This window comes from Cryptomeria japonica, chromosome 1 (assembly GCF_030272615.1).
Source record: "Cryptomeria japonica chromosome 1, Sugi_1.0, whole genome shotgun sequence".
In the NCBI taxonomy this organism is placed as follows: Eukaryota; Viridiplantae; Streptophyta; class Pinopsida; order Cupressales; family Cupressaceae; genus Cryptomeria; species Cryptomeria japonica.
The window spans coordinates 303270623-303288670 of NC_081405.1; positions in this window are offsets into that span (position 1 = coordinate 303270623).

Below are 18048 nucleotides of genomic sequence, written 5' to 3' on the forward strand. Positions count from 1 at the left end.
TTATGACAAGGATATGAAGGGATACTTTGATCTTGACATGGAAGAGGACCATTGGATAGAGTACGAAGGGTGTTTGACTCTTCATTTTGAATAGGACCATTTGAAAAGGTGGAAGAGGCATCATGATCTTGCTTAGGAAGTAGACTAGGAATGGGATTTGGAAGGATGGTTTGCTCTTGAGATGGAAGGGGGTCATCTTGGAAGAAATGGAAAGGTATAAGGGGATCATCATGGGATTCTAGTGAAATAGGATCTTTTTCAATCATTAGGTGGGATTGAGGAGTTTTGGTGTCTTCATATTGATTTATGATAGGACTTATTTCTTCATTTTTTAGGTTATCCTCTTGACATGGGGTCAGTTCTCAGGAAGGGATAGGATTTTTCATAGGCGTAGGGGATTCTTGGAAGGTCTCCATATTTTGACATGATGGGGAATCATTTTGGAAAGGGCCTTCTTGAGTGGGTATGATTGGAATTGGAGTGCATGATGGCATAGGATCTGGGATTTTTAAATCATGTGAGGAACTTGTATCAATATTGGCATTAACTTGGATTTCCATAGGAGATAGCCCTTGAAGGTAAAAATGAGAAGTTTCATTGTTTGAAGGAGATGGTATGGGTTGTTGCTAAGAAGTTTTAGGAGATGAAGGCATCATGGAAGGGATGGAGGCCACATATGGAGCCTTGCTAGACATAGGTTCATGATTTTGATCATGCTTAGAAATAATTCCTTCTTTTTCTTTAGGTGAGTCATTAGGATCTTTAATTTCAATGACACCATCATCAAGGAGATCTTGAATCTTATGTTTTAATTTCATACAAATTGAAGTCTTATGTTTGTTATGCCTATGATATACACAGTAACTACTCAAAATTGCACATCCCCATGTGGTCTTTTTAGGCAATATGATAAGATTGTTCTTAAGAAGCTCTTCCAAATTTGACTCAATAGATTGCCCCAAAGGTGTAAATTGTCTATCTAGGGAATACATGTCTTTTTATCTTGATGAAGGTGTTTTGTGATATTGTATTACATTTGGTCTTTGATTGTCAATTATTTGTTGGTATTCGCTTGTCAAATCACATAATTGTTTTAGCATTCCTTGAAGTTTCTCACACTCGATATCATATATATTTTTTTTAAATGGAGTCATTGATTTATTTTGTTGGATTTCCATGTCATATATTTCTTTCTTGATATCTTGAAGCATTTGGGCCAAGGTAGCCATGGGAATGTGAGCTAAGGTATCCATGAGATTCTTACTTTTGTCAAAAAAAATTTAGAAGAGCTTCTAGTTTGAACAGGCATTTACAACCAACAGGACCAAGAGCTAGATGTGTTGCAGAAGTCAAGATCAAATTGTAGCTAGTTGTTCATTTAACGTAGTGATTGAGAGAAGTTACTAAGATCTAGTCTGGTTTCAGGAATGATCTATCCTGTGTAAGATGTTATCTAAGTTAACTTAGGTTTGATAAAATCTTTGTTTGAACTAGCTGAGAGATAATCAACAAAATCATGCAACGCAATGGCAGAGGTACACTATCAAGGTTGTTTATGCTCCGGAGGATGATAACCAATTGTAGGCTTGTTGTAGACTGTTTTAGATAGGTTTGACTGTTCTGGACTGGCAAAATCAGAGACTCGTACAACAGAATTTTTGAGACAGTATAATAGCTTCAGGACGACAATAGTTTTGTTTCATATGAGTTGTTGCCTAGTACCATATGACAAATGGGTAGGTCCCAAATGACAAAAGATTTAGTGCAATTTTGTTTCGTACGACATAGGATTTAACTAAGGATGATAGAATTCTGGTTTCATACGACAGAGGATATGGTTTGGACGATAATTTAGAATACTCGTACGACACATGATATGGTGAAGGACGACAAATGATTAGGCTCGTATGACTATTAACAAGACAAAGACAAGAATTCTGAGTTTTTTTCGATTGCTGAGTATGACAACTGAGTATGACCAATTCTGAGGTGGACTGATTTTTTACCAGGATAGACTAGCTTCGACACGGATAGAGTTTTATCACTAAGTTGTTGATTTGTTTGATTTGTTTTTTCCATTTTTGGTATTCCAGTTTTAGTTTCAGGGATGAAAACATAGAAAACGTGCAGTATAAATAGTAACTCCAATCACAGCATGCAAACCCTATGGAAGTTGGCTTAGAGAAGAAAACCTTTGCTTACTGACTTAGGTACACACCCAATAGCTAATCAGAATATGGCCGCTAAGTCTCACGCAATGGATTCTCAACGCTGTATTAGCCGACTCCAAATGCTAATGGGGGCATGATATGGCAAGTGTCTTGGGAAAGTTACTATCTCTCTTGCACAAAGATTATCAACCTTTCAGAGGTGAATCGAATAGCTTCTAATTTTAATTGGATCTAGTAAGGGTTATGTTCAGCGCGTCGAGGTATAAACTCAATTAAGAGGTCTCCCAGCTTTGAAAACCAAGGTTCAATATACCCAAAGGTACTGAGGAGAGCTATTCCCGAGCACTAACATTGACTTGATTTTCATCAAATCACATTTATTTTATAGTGGGTTGGAGTACTTGGCATTTAGTCATTCCCACTTAGGTCATTCCCCTCACACTGGCCGTAATGGCTTTAAGATTTTTTCAACCCCTTGGGAGGGCAGGCCTGCTAAAGATGTACAAATCTCAAACAAAGAAAAAGCCTCGAGGGTCTAGATTTTTTATTGTCTTAAAAAGACAAGAGCATACTCTCCTACCTCTCAAAATTTTCTAAAAACACAAAAGACAGATTTTTTCATTAACCAGATAGCAAGTTAGGTGCCTAAAAAATTAAAGAATACATGATGTTTGATTGATTTCTCTTTAGGCAACCTGCAAAAATAATGTATCAGTAGTCATGTTGTTTTCATTCTTTGATAGGCGTATGTTTGATTGATAAATTCTTTAACAAGTGTCCTACAAGAAATTAGTTAAGCTGTAAAAATATCAGGCAGACAGAAGACGATTCAGGGTTAGCATTAGTATCATCAAAATTTAATTCAAGAAAAGCCCTGGAAAGTAATGTTTTTCAACAAATCCTAATCTAACTCCTCCAACCTACAAGAAATTTTTAGAAACCTGCAAGAAGAAAAAGTTAGTGAAATATCAAATCTCTTAGTGAGCTTACACAAGACTTATTTCAAATTGTGGTTACAAATTTTTCACTCCTAATGCTGAAATGCCCTGAAATTTGACTTTCTGAAATTTGGAAGATCCTCCAAAAACTAGATTTTGCATTATAACTCCTAGAGATCCGAAACCCCTCTCAAACATCCTGACAATATATATGGAATATAACTTAAAGAAAGAGAGAAGAGAAGAGGAAATATTACTTATACTTAAATGTTATATTCCATATATATTGACCTTCTACAAGCCTTATTTCAAGAAAAATTCCTAAACAAAAACTCTTTGTTTTTCATACGACAAAATAGTAACTCGTACGAGTATTCTCACCTCACCATACGATGATTCTCACTAAACCAAATGAGTAAAAATAGAAAAAAAATGACAAATCAGTTACTCGTACGACAGAGGATCAGATTTTTGCTCGTACGATAGAGGATCTCTTCTTGCATGACAAAGGATTTCTACTCGTACGACAGAGGATTTCTTCTCGTACGACAGAGGATTTCAGTTCATACGACACCTGCAGTTTGTCATTTTAGCTTGTGAGAAATATCGTACGAGATGACGCAGAGGCTGTATGGCCAAAAATCCGAAAAGTCAAAAAACCTGAAAATAACAAAAATAAAAAGTCAATCTTTGGAGGCCGAAAAATGTAGTCTTCTGCCCCATAGTGGGTGCCAAAAATGTGTGTCTGAAAAATGGACCTGTATCTGTATCTGGAATACATAATAATTCAATTAAGTCATTACATGTATGGTTAGATAGATATAAGCATGAATATGGAAACCATAACAAATCGACCCATTGCCTTCTAAAAGATGCGAGTATAAGATTGCTCTCAGATTTCTATAAGCAATCTAGTGACTACACCAAGATGAAGGATTTTAATCTATATGAGCATGATGAATGCAAGATTAATCTAACAAGATTTAAGCAATAAATGATCTAAATATGTATGCAATATTCTCAATGAACCTAGAGCAAAAACAGTATAATAACAATATATTCTCGAGCATTTTTTAATGAGAGATGAGGGCTTGAATTTATAGAAAATTCAGAAAGAAACCAAAGGCTGAGGTCAAATGATGATGAGCGGTCAAGATTTTCCAAGAGGAAGCACAATCCAAGTGAATTGATGTGATTGGATGCTTTTCTCAGTTTTAAAGGAAATTGAACTAAAATTAAGATAAAATCAGAAAAAACTGATTTATTCTCTATTTCATTCAATTTTAATATTTAATTGTTTTAATTGCTTTCTTTGAGATTATTTATCAATTTTTAATTTGTTTTTTCAAGATTATCTCCAATTGATTTCTTTTCTCAATTTTTAATTCTTTCTTGGTCAATTAATTCCTTTTTTAATTTATTTCCTTTTTTGAAGATTTGTGCTCATAATTTCCAATTCCTCTTTCCTGATTTGTTTCCTTTTTTGAAGATTTAGGCAAATTGATTTATTTAATTAAATATGCTAGGCTATTTAATAAAATAAATAAGATAGTTGTTTAAAATGATTTACTTGTAATGATCAATCAATTATATAAATATTTAATTAATATTGGTTGATTAATTTGCCATGTGACATTTGATGATTAAAGAATTAATTGTGTGCTCAAGATTTATTTTGATTGCCTTTGGTTAGGACCTTGGTGACGTTGTCGAGATTAGGGGCCCATGGTTTAGATGACCATTTTTAGGGTATTACAATACTAATGTATCCACTAAAAGTAAGCAATAGTAAAATATGAGTCTAATGAGTTCAAACGAGGAGGGGTACTACATTCTCCTCCCCCAAAACTAGGCTTACTCCTGGAAGCCTAAAACAAATAAGAATAAAGCTCTCTCATCTCCGTTGCATCCTCCAAGGTTGTCGAGGTCTCATCATATGGGTCCCATAGGACCCTTACCTGGTCAATGGTGCAACCCCTGAGGGTCGAATCCCGACACTGAAGAATGCGCACAGGCTCCATGGAAAGCTTCCCGTCCTTGACCTGCAAAGAGTTCAAATCAAGAACATGTGTCACATAAGGATGATAAGGTCAAAGAACTAAAACATGAAAGACATCATGAATGCAGGATAGACTCAGTGGCAAGGCAAGATGGTAGGCAACAGGTCCTATCCTCTCAAGGATCTCAAAAGGGCCAACAAACTAAGGTGCCAACTTAAAACCCTTTCCATAACGGATCAGACTCTTCCACAGACGCACTCTCAAAAACACACAATCGCTAATAAAAAACTAACGATCTACCCTATGAGCATCTGCATACTTCTTCTGTCTATCTTGTGCAGCTACCAAATGCTCACAAATCCGCTCTACCTGCTACTCCATCTCTCGAAGAATATCTGGTCCTATAAGCACCCTATCCTCTAGTCGATCCCAACTCAAAGGAGTGCGGCAAGGATGACCATACAATGCATGAAAGGGGGACATACCTATGGAGATATGATATCCATTGTTATAAGAAAACTCTACTAGATAGATATAATCTTCCCAGTGCGACTGCTGGTCCATAACATACATGCAAAGCATGTCCTCCAAAACCTGATTCACTCGCTCTGTCTGACCATTTGTCTCTAGGTGATAAGCTGAACTAAAGTTCAACTGAGTTCCCAAAGCATGCTGAAGTGAGGTCCACAATGCTGAGGTAAAGATAGGATCTCTATTAGAGATGATCCACCTTGGAATCCCATGCAATCTCACCACATCTTCCAAGAAGACTCGAGCCACCACTATTGTCGTATAGGAAGCTCAAATAGGAACAAAGTGAGCAACCTTTGTCAATTTTTCAACAATGACCATGATAGCATCATGACGATGTGAAGAGATAGGCAACCTAACAATAAAATCCATGGAAATGATATCCCATTTACAATTCCATCCTTGAGTTATAATTCATCCGAAATAGAGAGTTATGAGATAAAGTACATTGTTTTTTTTGGAAATTACAGAGAAAATGTTCATGAATTGCTTTCAACTTGGAGTTCTTCATACAATAGCATCAACCAACCCCTTAAAAACATCTTAGGGGTCTATAAATACTCTATACTCAATTTCTATAACCATCATTTGAATTGGTTAGCCGTACAACCACCTTTTGAGTGCTAAGTGTCTTGACAACATTGAAAGTTGTCAAGCAACTTTTACAAAAATTGCACAATTTGCATTTTTGACACTAATGATCCCTAAGAACTTTGAATAAACCTAAAATAGGGTGTATAAACACCAAATACATCAGAGATACCCCCATACCACACTTTGGGAGGCATTGACCTAGTTTGACTAAGATATCCCTATTTGAGTACATTCAACAAATTGGCACCAAGGCCTTACAAAATGAGACAAAAGGACTCAAAAAAATGTGAAGATGGTCCTTGAGACCTTATTACATCCAAAATGAACAAAAAAACATGAAACCAAGAAAAAACATCTTGAATAGGTTCCATGGACCCAATTGTGCCCCTGCACCACCAACTCTATCTCCTAATATTCCATCTCTCTCATCTCTCTTTCATATCTTGAAACCCTAGATGAACTTTCTCCTGGATCATACAATTTCTTCCCGGATACAGAGGCTTTAAATGCAATCTTAGATTTTCATGTAATTCTCCAAATTTACTCAACTCAAATGCAGCAATCTTACCAACCAATATAACTCTTGTCACAATAGTCACACTCTGGATCTCATCGATAGTAGCAACCTTATCTTTATAGGAAAAAGGTAAATATCTCAATACCTTAGCAACAATCTCATCTTTCTCAAGAGTTCCACTGGCACATCTGATGTTCATGACAAGCTCATTCACCTTAGCCTCAAAGGTATTTATGTTCTCATCTTCTCCCATCTTTAGTGTTTCATATTTTCCCTTCAAACTCTGCAATTTAGCAACTTGTGCATCTCCTTCATACAAGACCTCAAGCTTCTTCCATATCTCATGTGCATTCTAAAGTCCCATCACATTAGTCATCTATAAATCAGTCAAAGCACTCAGCAAAGCTTCCTTAGCCCTTATGTTATGTTCAACTTACTTGATCTCATCAGCAGTAACCGGTCCATTTTGAGGAACATTGTAAACATTCTTTTTAATCTTCCAATAATATTCACCAAGAAACTTCAAATGAACTTCCATCCGGTCCTTCTAAATAGTATAATTACTTCCATCAAATCTAGAACTCTCCTTCTTAAACACATAGGTTTCCATCCCAAATCTCCTCAAGCGGTTAAGCTTCTTTTGGAGGATCTCGCTCTAATACCACTTGTTGGCAATAGAAAGAAGGGAAATTAAGAGGTGGGTGAATCAATTTTCACCGAATTAGAACAAGTAAGCACAATCTTAGATTTGAACAACTATAGCAAAAAGAAAAATAACATCAATAACAACAACACACATAGCACCAATATTTTTGACGTGGAAAATCCAACTAAGGGAAAAACCATAGTAGAAACCTACCCATAATGAGATAATACTCTACAGTAGTATGTGTAAATATTACAATGGGGAATGCAAATGTATTTAGGCACACTGCCTAGAGCTCACTGCTCAAATTACAATGAACTAGAAGGATCCAACCCTTAGGGAAGGTTCACTACCTTACAAAATGATTCAGACTACAATTCGGAAAGGATGAACTACAAAAATAGCATCTGCTAATGCCTGATTTCAGTTTTGGTTAAGCACAAATATCTAATTTGGGCCAATCTCTACTCTACAAACCACACCGAAAGATGAATTCACATGTTCACACATACACCAGTCTCTAATAATGCAGACTCAACACCATTACCCAAATTACATGAATATTGCACCCATTTATACAATTCATCAACCTTGACTACAAGGTTGGCCAAACCCATAACTCCTAATTATAAAATTACATCATATTATACATAAATCAACCACCAGACCAATATAATAACATAGATAGTATAACATGGACCTAAATCAAATCTCCAAATTCTCATCACTACGAGAAATCTCGCCTAGACCAACCACAACATGTTACACCACCAAAATACTGCATAACACAAAGAATATCACCGGATCATAAAAATAATCATAAACTCACACAATAATCAATGCAGATCACCAAGACAAATATAAAATTATTAGGAAACACCAAAAAGCACGTTAGAACCATCCACAATAGCTGCACTAGCACCACTTATGCAATTCTTCATCGATCAACATGCTAACGTTCAAGAACAGTCAACAACAACAACTTGGATAAGAAAGATAGCTTCCAGAGCACCAAATCACGAACCACTTCAAATGAAGATACACACGAGAATCCAAAACATTATCCCAAATCTGCAACACAAGATATCATCATACCAAAACTCACTGGATCAAAAACCAGACTTTGCCAACCATTGAACAGAAAAAACAAAAACCTCAAATGAAATCACCTGATCGAGTGATATGATCAAGAAGAATTCCAGATTACTAAAACCAATTCTCTAAAACACCAAGACACATGAATATGTTGACATCAATGACAACAAAATATCCTATCAGCAGCAATATCCAACAATACCAACATGATGACTCACTCCACGACACTCAAACTGACAAGGGTGACAACTTAAGCCTAGAGTGTGTAGAAGGAACTCATGACATATCCAATCAACTTTCCATTGGTATGAAGACATACTCAAACTTGTGAGATTAGGTGGAGTTGATGTCTAGTACCTACAATCCTATATCCACCAATATCCACAAAGCAACATATACAATAACATATATCATAAATGATCAGGCAAGTGAGAGAATCGCAACTTCATATCCTTCTCACAATGAGTGATATGACATCATCTCTATCATGAATACAATAGTAAGACAATCATGAAAAATCATAGCATCAACTCATCCAATATAATCATTAAGTGGGGCTATCACTATCAAGATTCCATCATAATCTCATAAGAAATATAGTCCATCCATGAATAATGAGTGCATATAACCCATCAAATATAATTCCATTCATCATAATAGTCTAAGATATGTCATCATCCACATAGATAATCATATATCAAATATCCATATGAAATGTCTAGCATCATCAATAAGTATTTGAGATATCAATAAAGTCATAAGTTTCAGCCAAAACAACATCAAAGAGTCTAAATAAGTCTACTGATTCATAAATCAAAAGATGAATTAGGGAGTGACACTATATTATCATCAATCCCCTACGGATTATCTCCTTTGAATTCAAAATTTTAAGGATTACCTTGCAAGGCATAAGACTTATCATCTATCTAAGGGTGCTTCTTCTTTAAGCACTCCTTTTTGTTCATATCATCAAACTCATGACCATCATGCCAATGATTGTTCATATTTTCAAAAATGTATGCAAGAGCTAGTTGATAATGGAACTATTAAAATTATAGATGACAATCCTTCTTCTTCTAACAACCCTTTCCCTACATTACAAGGGACAAGACCTAATCATATTGATGGTCAACAGAAATTAGCTACTATAATCTTTTGGAGATTGAAGTATGATAAGAATATTATTTTTTCTTTCATAAAATTCACTAATAAACACAAGGTAATGAAAATTATATTTTTCATCATAGTTGTGATCATTCTCTTGGAAAATATAAAGTGTTTAAAACATTTGTTCAACATCTATATGGTAGAGCTCATATATCTCACACAACTGATCTTTATCTCTTTCTTGGTGAGAAAGTAGTGCCTTATCACTCTATTCACCCTTCATGTTGCTCCTCACCCTATGACATAAGTAGTTAACTTAGTTGGGGGCTTTTTTTCATAAGAGGTGATGCTTTTTCAATTTCAAACATTTTGGTGTAGAAACATTGTTCATTTTTTCCTCAATCTTATTTCTTCTCTGTATCTAAGGTTTTCACTATTCCCTTTAGGGGTTGCATTTTTCATGTTACGATGTCCTTTCTTGAATAGAATGGTATGTCTCTTATGATTAATCTCTCCTTAGGGGAGTTTGTGACCTTTCATTCTAATTCTTTCTCTCTCTTTCTCTTTGAATATTACCTCTTCTTTAGATTTCTATTTTACATATCTTAATGTCTTTTTTTGCATTGAATATCACCCTCTTTGTACCATATTGTACTATATTTTTGCATGTCTTAAACAGGGTGGTCATTCTCAAAACCTTGAAAACAAACTCATACACGAGATGATTTATATCCAAAACTAGATGCAAAATTTTAATATATGTCTTAGAAATGGTGCACATTCCAAAAACCAGAGAAAACAAACTCTTACACAGGATTTCCCCGAAACCAGACATGTATTTATCTTATACAAGGTTACACATTCTCGAAACCAGAGAAAACAAACTCTTTACGAGATGTTCCTGAAACCAAACATTTGCCCCTTATAATTTGCATTTTTCATTACATTTCTTAAACAAGTTGAAGTATGCTCAAAACCAAAGAAAACAAACTCTTATATGAGGTTCTATATACTTGAAACCCGACATCACTTGCACACATGCACGAGGATGAGTGGAACTACAAAAATATAGCTAGACTATTCCTACTCTCCTCCCCAGCATGGATCACCTATAAAAACACATCTAGAATATGTATCCATGTCCTCTCTCATTCTCATCATGTATTACCTATAAAAAAACATCTAAAATGTGTATCCATGATTTCTCTATTTCTTCTCTTGAGCTCATAGCTTTGTTATTTGAAGTTCATGGATGATGTGTGCTCTTTCTCTTTTATATGATCACTTGTGTTCTTGAGATGGCATTTTTCAAGAATGATATTAGTGGTTGAGACATTTTGATATCGAGGTCTCTTCAGCTAGTTGACTTGAGCTCTTTTTTTTGGTCTTTAGATTTGTGTATGTGTTTTTTCTTTTGACCTTTGTTTGTCTTTGTTTGCCTTTTGTTTTTGTCTTTTTTTGTGTGTCCTTTCATGCATTTGAGTGAGTTAAGATCCTAAGATTGGGGGCATGGTTCCTTGAAATTAGTGATGTCTTATACTCCTTGTGATTGTGCTCCTCATTCCTCCTTTCTTCATCTCTTTCGTCTACTTTACCATGAGTATTTTCATAGGCTCATACTCTCATTAAAGTGGGGGATAAATTTAGCATCGTAAATTATCACTAGGCCAATTTACACCTCATGTCTATGCCCCTACTTTAGCATGTCTCTCTCTCATCTCCTATCTAGGTCCTTTTTGTGCCAACTCCAATTCCGATGTTATATACACCTACCAAATTATTCTTTGTAGGGGTGTCCTCCTCTCTAGGACTAAATCATGGTTCTTGATTAAGTAGGACTAGGGTGCTAGTGCCCTGGTCCCCCTCAATGGGGCCCAATTTTCAAATGGAGGATGGTACCTATCTCTCCAGCTAGAAATTAAATTTGTGGCTCTATATGATCATTAGAGTTCATCTTAATCAGTAAATTGACCTAGGATCTCATATGTAAAGATATTTTATCAACCTAATTTCATCCAAGCATCATAAGTATTCATCTACATTCAACCCAAAGCATTCATGAAGTGTTTATCAAGCATTTTCAAAGATTTTCAAGGTTGTATATTCTTCATTCAACCATTGTGGAGAAAAATTACATCATTCATATGCCATCATATGTGTGGGATTAGAGTTTTATCATATCAATGCTATTCCATACAACATATGTGATTATATTCAAGAAGCAAAGTTGCAATATTTCATTTAAGGTTAATTCCTAATTCAAGGTTTGGAAAACCCCTATTCCCAACCTATATTCCCTACTTAAGTGTGTGTAGGACCAAGTACGGAGCTATGATCTTCAAAATTGGGTTTATGTAAAGAGATGAATAGGTTCTCGTTTGGACGGCAAAAACTGCAAAGGACCAAAGTGATGGTCATTTTGGTCCCAACAAATCAGGAGCTCCTTCTAGGAACAGGTCTAAATACTCTTATATTATTTAGATCCAGGTTCGTGACTCAATCCAATTATTGTAGATCATTGTTTGTGCATAATTACTTTAATTCCAACACATTTACCCTAATTTTCACATTTCATTTCAACAATTCAACTTAAAAGAGGGTATAAATTTCCAATCCAGTGAATCCAAGAGAATTTCTCAGCCCTATCCTTTCTTATTTGTGGATGGATCCCTTTGTTTCACCCCACTTTAATGTAGTGGTGCCTAAGCCTAAAATTAGTGGTTTCTACTTCATCTAATGGTGAAAACCCTAATTTTTCACTATTACAAGAAGCAAGTCTAGGAAGGAACAGGAAGTTAGATCTTATGTACAAATCTCCTAACCTCCAATGTGATACAAAGGAATCAGATTACTTTAGTATGCAAAGTAGTGTAAAAATAGAGTGGCAAAAATCTTATAAACAAAGGAAGGCACCATAGATGTGTAGATGTGGTAGGTCGAAAGGCATTAGATTATAGGCTATTAGGAAACAAAGGAATTTGGGACTTGGTTCCTATTTCCAATTTCCAATTGAGTTCTACCACCTAATCAAGAACCTAGGAGAGTTGAATTCATAGAGGAGTAGAGATCGAATTGCAAGAAGCACATAGAATCTTTAGCCAAGTTCCAAGTTCCTTCTAGGATCCACAAGGGTTATGAGGATTTGTGAAGTCCTAGAACCTTTTGGAAAGATCATTAAAAATTAAAGAATAAGATTAGGATGATAAAAGATACCAAAAACATTAAATTGAAGGTATGGAATGACATAAAAATAAAGGGGATCCCCATAACTTGTGAGTATCAATGATGGTTTGTGTGTGTGTGTAAGGAATAAAAAAATAACACTAAAGTAATGTTGTCACAAATTTTTGCACCCTTGTTGAATATTTGTGCTCAGCAACCTTGTGAAACATGGAAACAACCTCCAAGTGTGGGACCTTGTGCAACTGAGGTTGAATCTCTGAAGAACATTGGCTTCCTTTCCAAACAGGGTGTAGTGTTGAACCAAACCAACACTTTAAAAACCTATTGTAATGATCTGAGGGGAAAAGGGGAGAAAGAATGCTAAAAGTGAAAAGAGGTGATGCACCTAGATTGAAATATGTTTCTTCTCCTACCTGTAAATGCATAAGACATCAATAAACCACCCAAAGATATACACAAATTTCTATCTTAACAAAGATCTCCAAAGAAAGCGAGGAGGTGAGAGCCTAGCTAGATCCTGAGAGGGACTGAGAAATACCCATAGACAACACATACATGCAAGTTAACGTAAACTGAAATCAGGAGATAAAAAGAAAGAAAGAAATATTGTAGAATAAGAGGTGAAAGAAAACACAATGTATTCAACAACAGAGATAAGGTAGGAATAGATAGTTTATTAACATAAAGGCAAGGAGATTCATGGTTACAAAAATCATAAAAAATTTGTAAGAGAAAAAGATGAAGAACCCTTTGAAAGAGCTACAAAATTTTCCTTTATAGTTCAGGCATAACTCAGATATAACCCTAGATTCAGAAATCCTAACCAACCAGGGTTAGGTTACAAAAATAGGAAAATTAGACTAGAAGATTGATCTAATGGTTGTGTTCCCTGAAGATACTCACAAAGCTATGAAAGAGTGACAATCCCTGAAAAAAGGGGCGAATCCTTGCAAGAATGGCATCGAAATATCCTCTATCAGGCCCAAAATTTTTCCTTATAAAATAAATGGGCAAGGTCAGCGTATGACAATCCTTTGCAGAGTCATGGTGGAGTAATGGAAACCACTTAAAAGTGGTTGGAAGGGATCTGATCTGATTTGGGCCATCGACGAGGTTAGAAACTAATTTTTGACCCTTTAAGTGGGCAACCACCCTCAGGCACCTCTTTGAATTTCAATGATCACCTCCAATTTAAATTCAAACCACTAGATCCTCCTTATTGAGCATGGACGGGAAGCCAAGATTGTGCCACGAAGTCTTCAAAAGTCAAGCGTAAAAGAAGTTTAAAACAAGGTCGTCAATCTGGCTCTTTAGTGAAATCGGACAGTCTTGATTAACTATTAAATCAGCTAGCCCCATGAGACTCATCACTATTTCGCAGCCTCGAGAAAACCCTTTCTCATGACCATTGTGAAATGGTGATAACATTTGACTTAACCTTGCCTTGGTCGCATTGTAGTTTAGCAAAGTGGACCCCGCCAACAATCTTCCTTCGTATCGCTGGCCAAATCGTCTATCGTCTTGTCACGCGAAAGTGGAAAATTTGTAGCATGTAGCATTGTTCATATTTGTGGGAAAAGAGTTATAGGAAAATAAATAACTCCTGCCAACAATGCTCATCACACAATCACACGAAAGTGGAATAGTTGCAGTAGGGAACGAAAGTGGAAAGTCCCGACTACACGAAAAGTGATAAAAATAACTCTCGCTAGCTGATAGTAGGTGAAAGGGGTCAATCCTGCCATGAATAAGGGATCCTCCATCCGATAAACTTTAAGTGAAATGACTGCCCCAACCGGTTAACAAAGGAAAAGAGCAAGGCTGAAAAAGGTTTTAGGCAAAAACCTTAAGGGTTTAGGGTTGTAGGCCTTAGGGGTTATACCAGGGTTTTTAGCCATTAATGATTTCTTAGATTAGTTATCTACATGGCTAAGGTTGACACAAAAATGGTCAACAAGTAACAAAATACATTATTTTCAACAATAAATCAAATGTCGCTTGATAAATTATTTTTTTGGTGGCTAGAATACTCAAGAATAAATCAAAGTTGACCTTCATAGGTTTGTGAATAATTCATCAATGATCAAAATAAATATTAAAATTAAAGAAGGTACATGTGACATGCATTGTGTAATTAATGTTGTTGTGAATGAGATTATCTCCTAACTAGTTCATATTTAGAACCTATTCACATGTTAAGTTTTCCTAGGAGCTATCTTACATTTAAGTTAGTTGTCACACGTAACTTGTCATTTAATATCGTTCATAGGATCATGTTAATTATCTTAGGTGGTGTTGGGAAAATTGTGTCTCAACCTTGGATTTACATGAGGTTACTATTTATAGGAAGTTTTCATTTGAGCATGAAATGGTGTGAAATTCTCCCCAAAGCTTTGGATTGGCTAGACAAACATGTTGGTAAATTTTCGTCGTAAGATCATAGCTAGTTTTGAAGATATTAAAGTTTCTATTTTTAGAGGGTACGATAAAAGGTTTAAATTTAATTTTGAGGACATTAGACCCTCTTAAATGTCTAGAAAAATGGGTGTAACCATTATAGTGGGCTACAAGGTGATAGAGAACTTCGCAAGTTTTCTAGTGCATCAAACAGTTTGTCAATCAGACACATGGTTCACAAGTTATGGCCTCCGGAAGTTTGGACTCCTGAAATAGGAAATATAAAATGCATCAGACATATAAATGAGTTGTAAAAGGGAGGATCACATGTGTTGATGTGTTTTTTGACATGTCATAGAGAATCTAGAATGTAGATAAGGTCAGCTCTACTTTATTGGGTGGTTTTTGTTTGATGGTTTCTTGTATTGTATCTTCTATATATGAGGTGTGTGAGATAGAGGTTGTGTGTAAGAATCTTATGGCTATTGAGTTACCTCTAAATATTTGTTTAGTGGTACTCCTGTGAAGATATTTCTCTGCAAGTATATTGTAATTTGTTATTGATTACTGAATAATATATTGAGCTACTTTTGGAGTGTGGGGTTTTTTTCCCGAAAGGGTTTTCCCCACGTAAATCACTATGTTGTGGTATGCATGATATTATGTTCATTTTTGTTAAATTTTTGTGACTATTGTTACGATTTGTAAAAGTTTTTGCATTACTCTCCTCTCAAGGTTAGTGTAGGAAGTTGTTCCACTACTTAACTTTCTTAGAAGTGGCATTCTAGAATATATGAATCATAGCTCATTATTTAATATTTTATTTAAGAATTAATCATTATGCATCATACAATTAATGTTTGTAACAAGGTAGCTGTAATCCTACCTCATTATCTTACCTATATAAGAAAGGCTCATTTGTACATTGTATCATATCACAATCATAGAAATTTTTATATTATTTTTCATTCAAGCTCATGTTCATATGAAAAATACTTTAATCCATCTCCTTTTTTTGTAAATATTGGTCTATGTTTATGAATATTTCCTTGAGTGGTAATCTATTATCAAGAGAGGCATTAATATATGTCTTCATCTGCATCAATTGATTGGCCTTTGTTTTATTATTTGTGGCATAGCTTTTCATCTGACCTGGTATGATAACATTCTGGCATTTGAAAAAAAAAATTAAAATTTTCTTGAATCACCTACTCAGGCTGCCCTGACATCATTGTGTGTTCATATGCATTTGGTGGCATGTTTGAGTATCCATTTATTATTATTTTTTAATTTGTTGAGGGTTCATATGCACTCATTAATCTATGAGTCACATAACAAGTGTACAGGTTTGAAGCTCTTATCATCACCTAGTTTGGTTTGCATCAAATGGAGCTATTTGGCATTTGGTAGTGAAGTGATAGTTCGTGCATCGAATTTCTCAATTTGTATCCCAATGGGTTTGAGGAATTTCCTAAAAGTAGTGTTTTGATCGATCCATTAGCTTTGTTGGTGTTCATTTATTTGTGTGTGTGAGCTCCTTCTAACACTTGCATAGTAGTGTACCTTTTATAACAGCATGTCATTTCATCATCGAAATTGTGGAAGCCTTTTAACCTTGTGGTGGCGTATAATATGCATAATCTCGAGGACCATATCACTATAATTGATATCACATATTTATCTAGGGCCATATTTTCATTCATCGGAAGCGACAGTAATTACATCAACATTTTTTGGTAGGTTCACTTTCTTTTGAGCATAGGTGTCATCCTTTTTGCACTAAGTTATAGAGACTTTGACTACAATTTGGTAGTAGTGATTACATTTACTTTGACTATACATCTTATCAATTCTACCTATTCTTATTGGTCCAGTGGCAAATTCAAATATTTTGTCCAATTACTTCTCACCCTATTTGAGGCTATTATCATTGTTAGGTTTTTTATTTATTGTGTGGTGTTATCTATCTAAGTTGACATCGAATCATTATTTGGTAGAGGTTCAATTATTATCCATCGTCAATCATATATATTATTGAGGTGAGATCATTTTTGGTCGATATATTGGTCTATCAATCTAAGCTTTATTGTCAATGACTCCCAATGTCAGCATAATCTGGGTCAATTGGTTGAGAATTCACCCAATCAATGAGCCCTGCCAACAAGAATCTTAATCAATTAGGTTTTTATGTCATTTTTAGCCTCATTAGCTTTCTTTTTGTCTTGTGATAAAAGGTGATCATATTAGTGACTAGGGTTCATCCACCAAGGGCAATCCAACCTCCTTTGTTTTTCATTGGCCTCTATAGGCAAAAAATTTTCCATGGATCATATTTTGGGAATTTGGAGACAAAAATTTGTGTTCCATAAATCTTTAGAAAGCTTGTTCTACCAACATCACAATAGTATAAGTCAATCCTCCTTATTTTTTCATTTATTTTTATTTTTGCAACTTGAAGTTAACCCTTGTTTTTGGGATCCCAAGCTCATTAATTTTTGTCATGATCTCTAATTTATGTCATTCTTGTGATTTTGGAAAGGTATCGAGGAGCTCTATCATTTATCTCGTGCACTTTTTCTAGATTCAGCACCAATTACTATCTATTGAGTTTTTACATTTTAGAGCAATTGCTTGATAACCACAACATCCTGACACCTAAACAGGTACAATTTGTATGGTATGAGCTTCATTTTTTATTTTCTTATCATATTGAGGGAGTTTTAGATCATTTTATTTAGATATTTTTCCTTTTCGCTCAATTTGAGTGTTGTGGCTCACATGGCTCAATCAAGATTTGAGGTTCTCACTCCTTATAACTACCACACATGGAAGGTGAGGATGAAAATATTGCTTTGTTCTAAGGGATTAT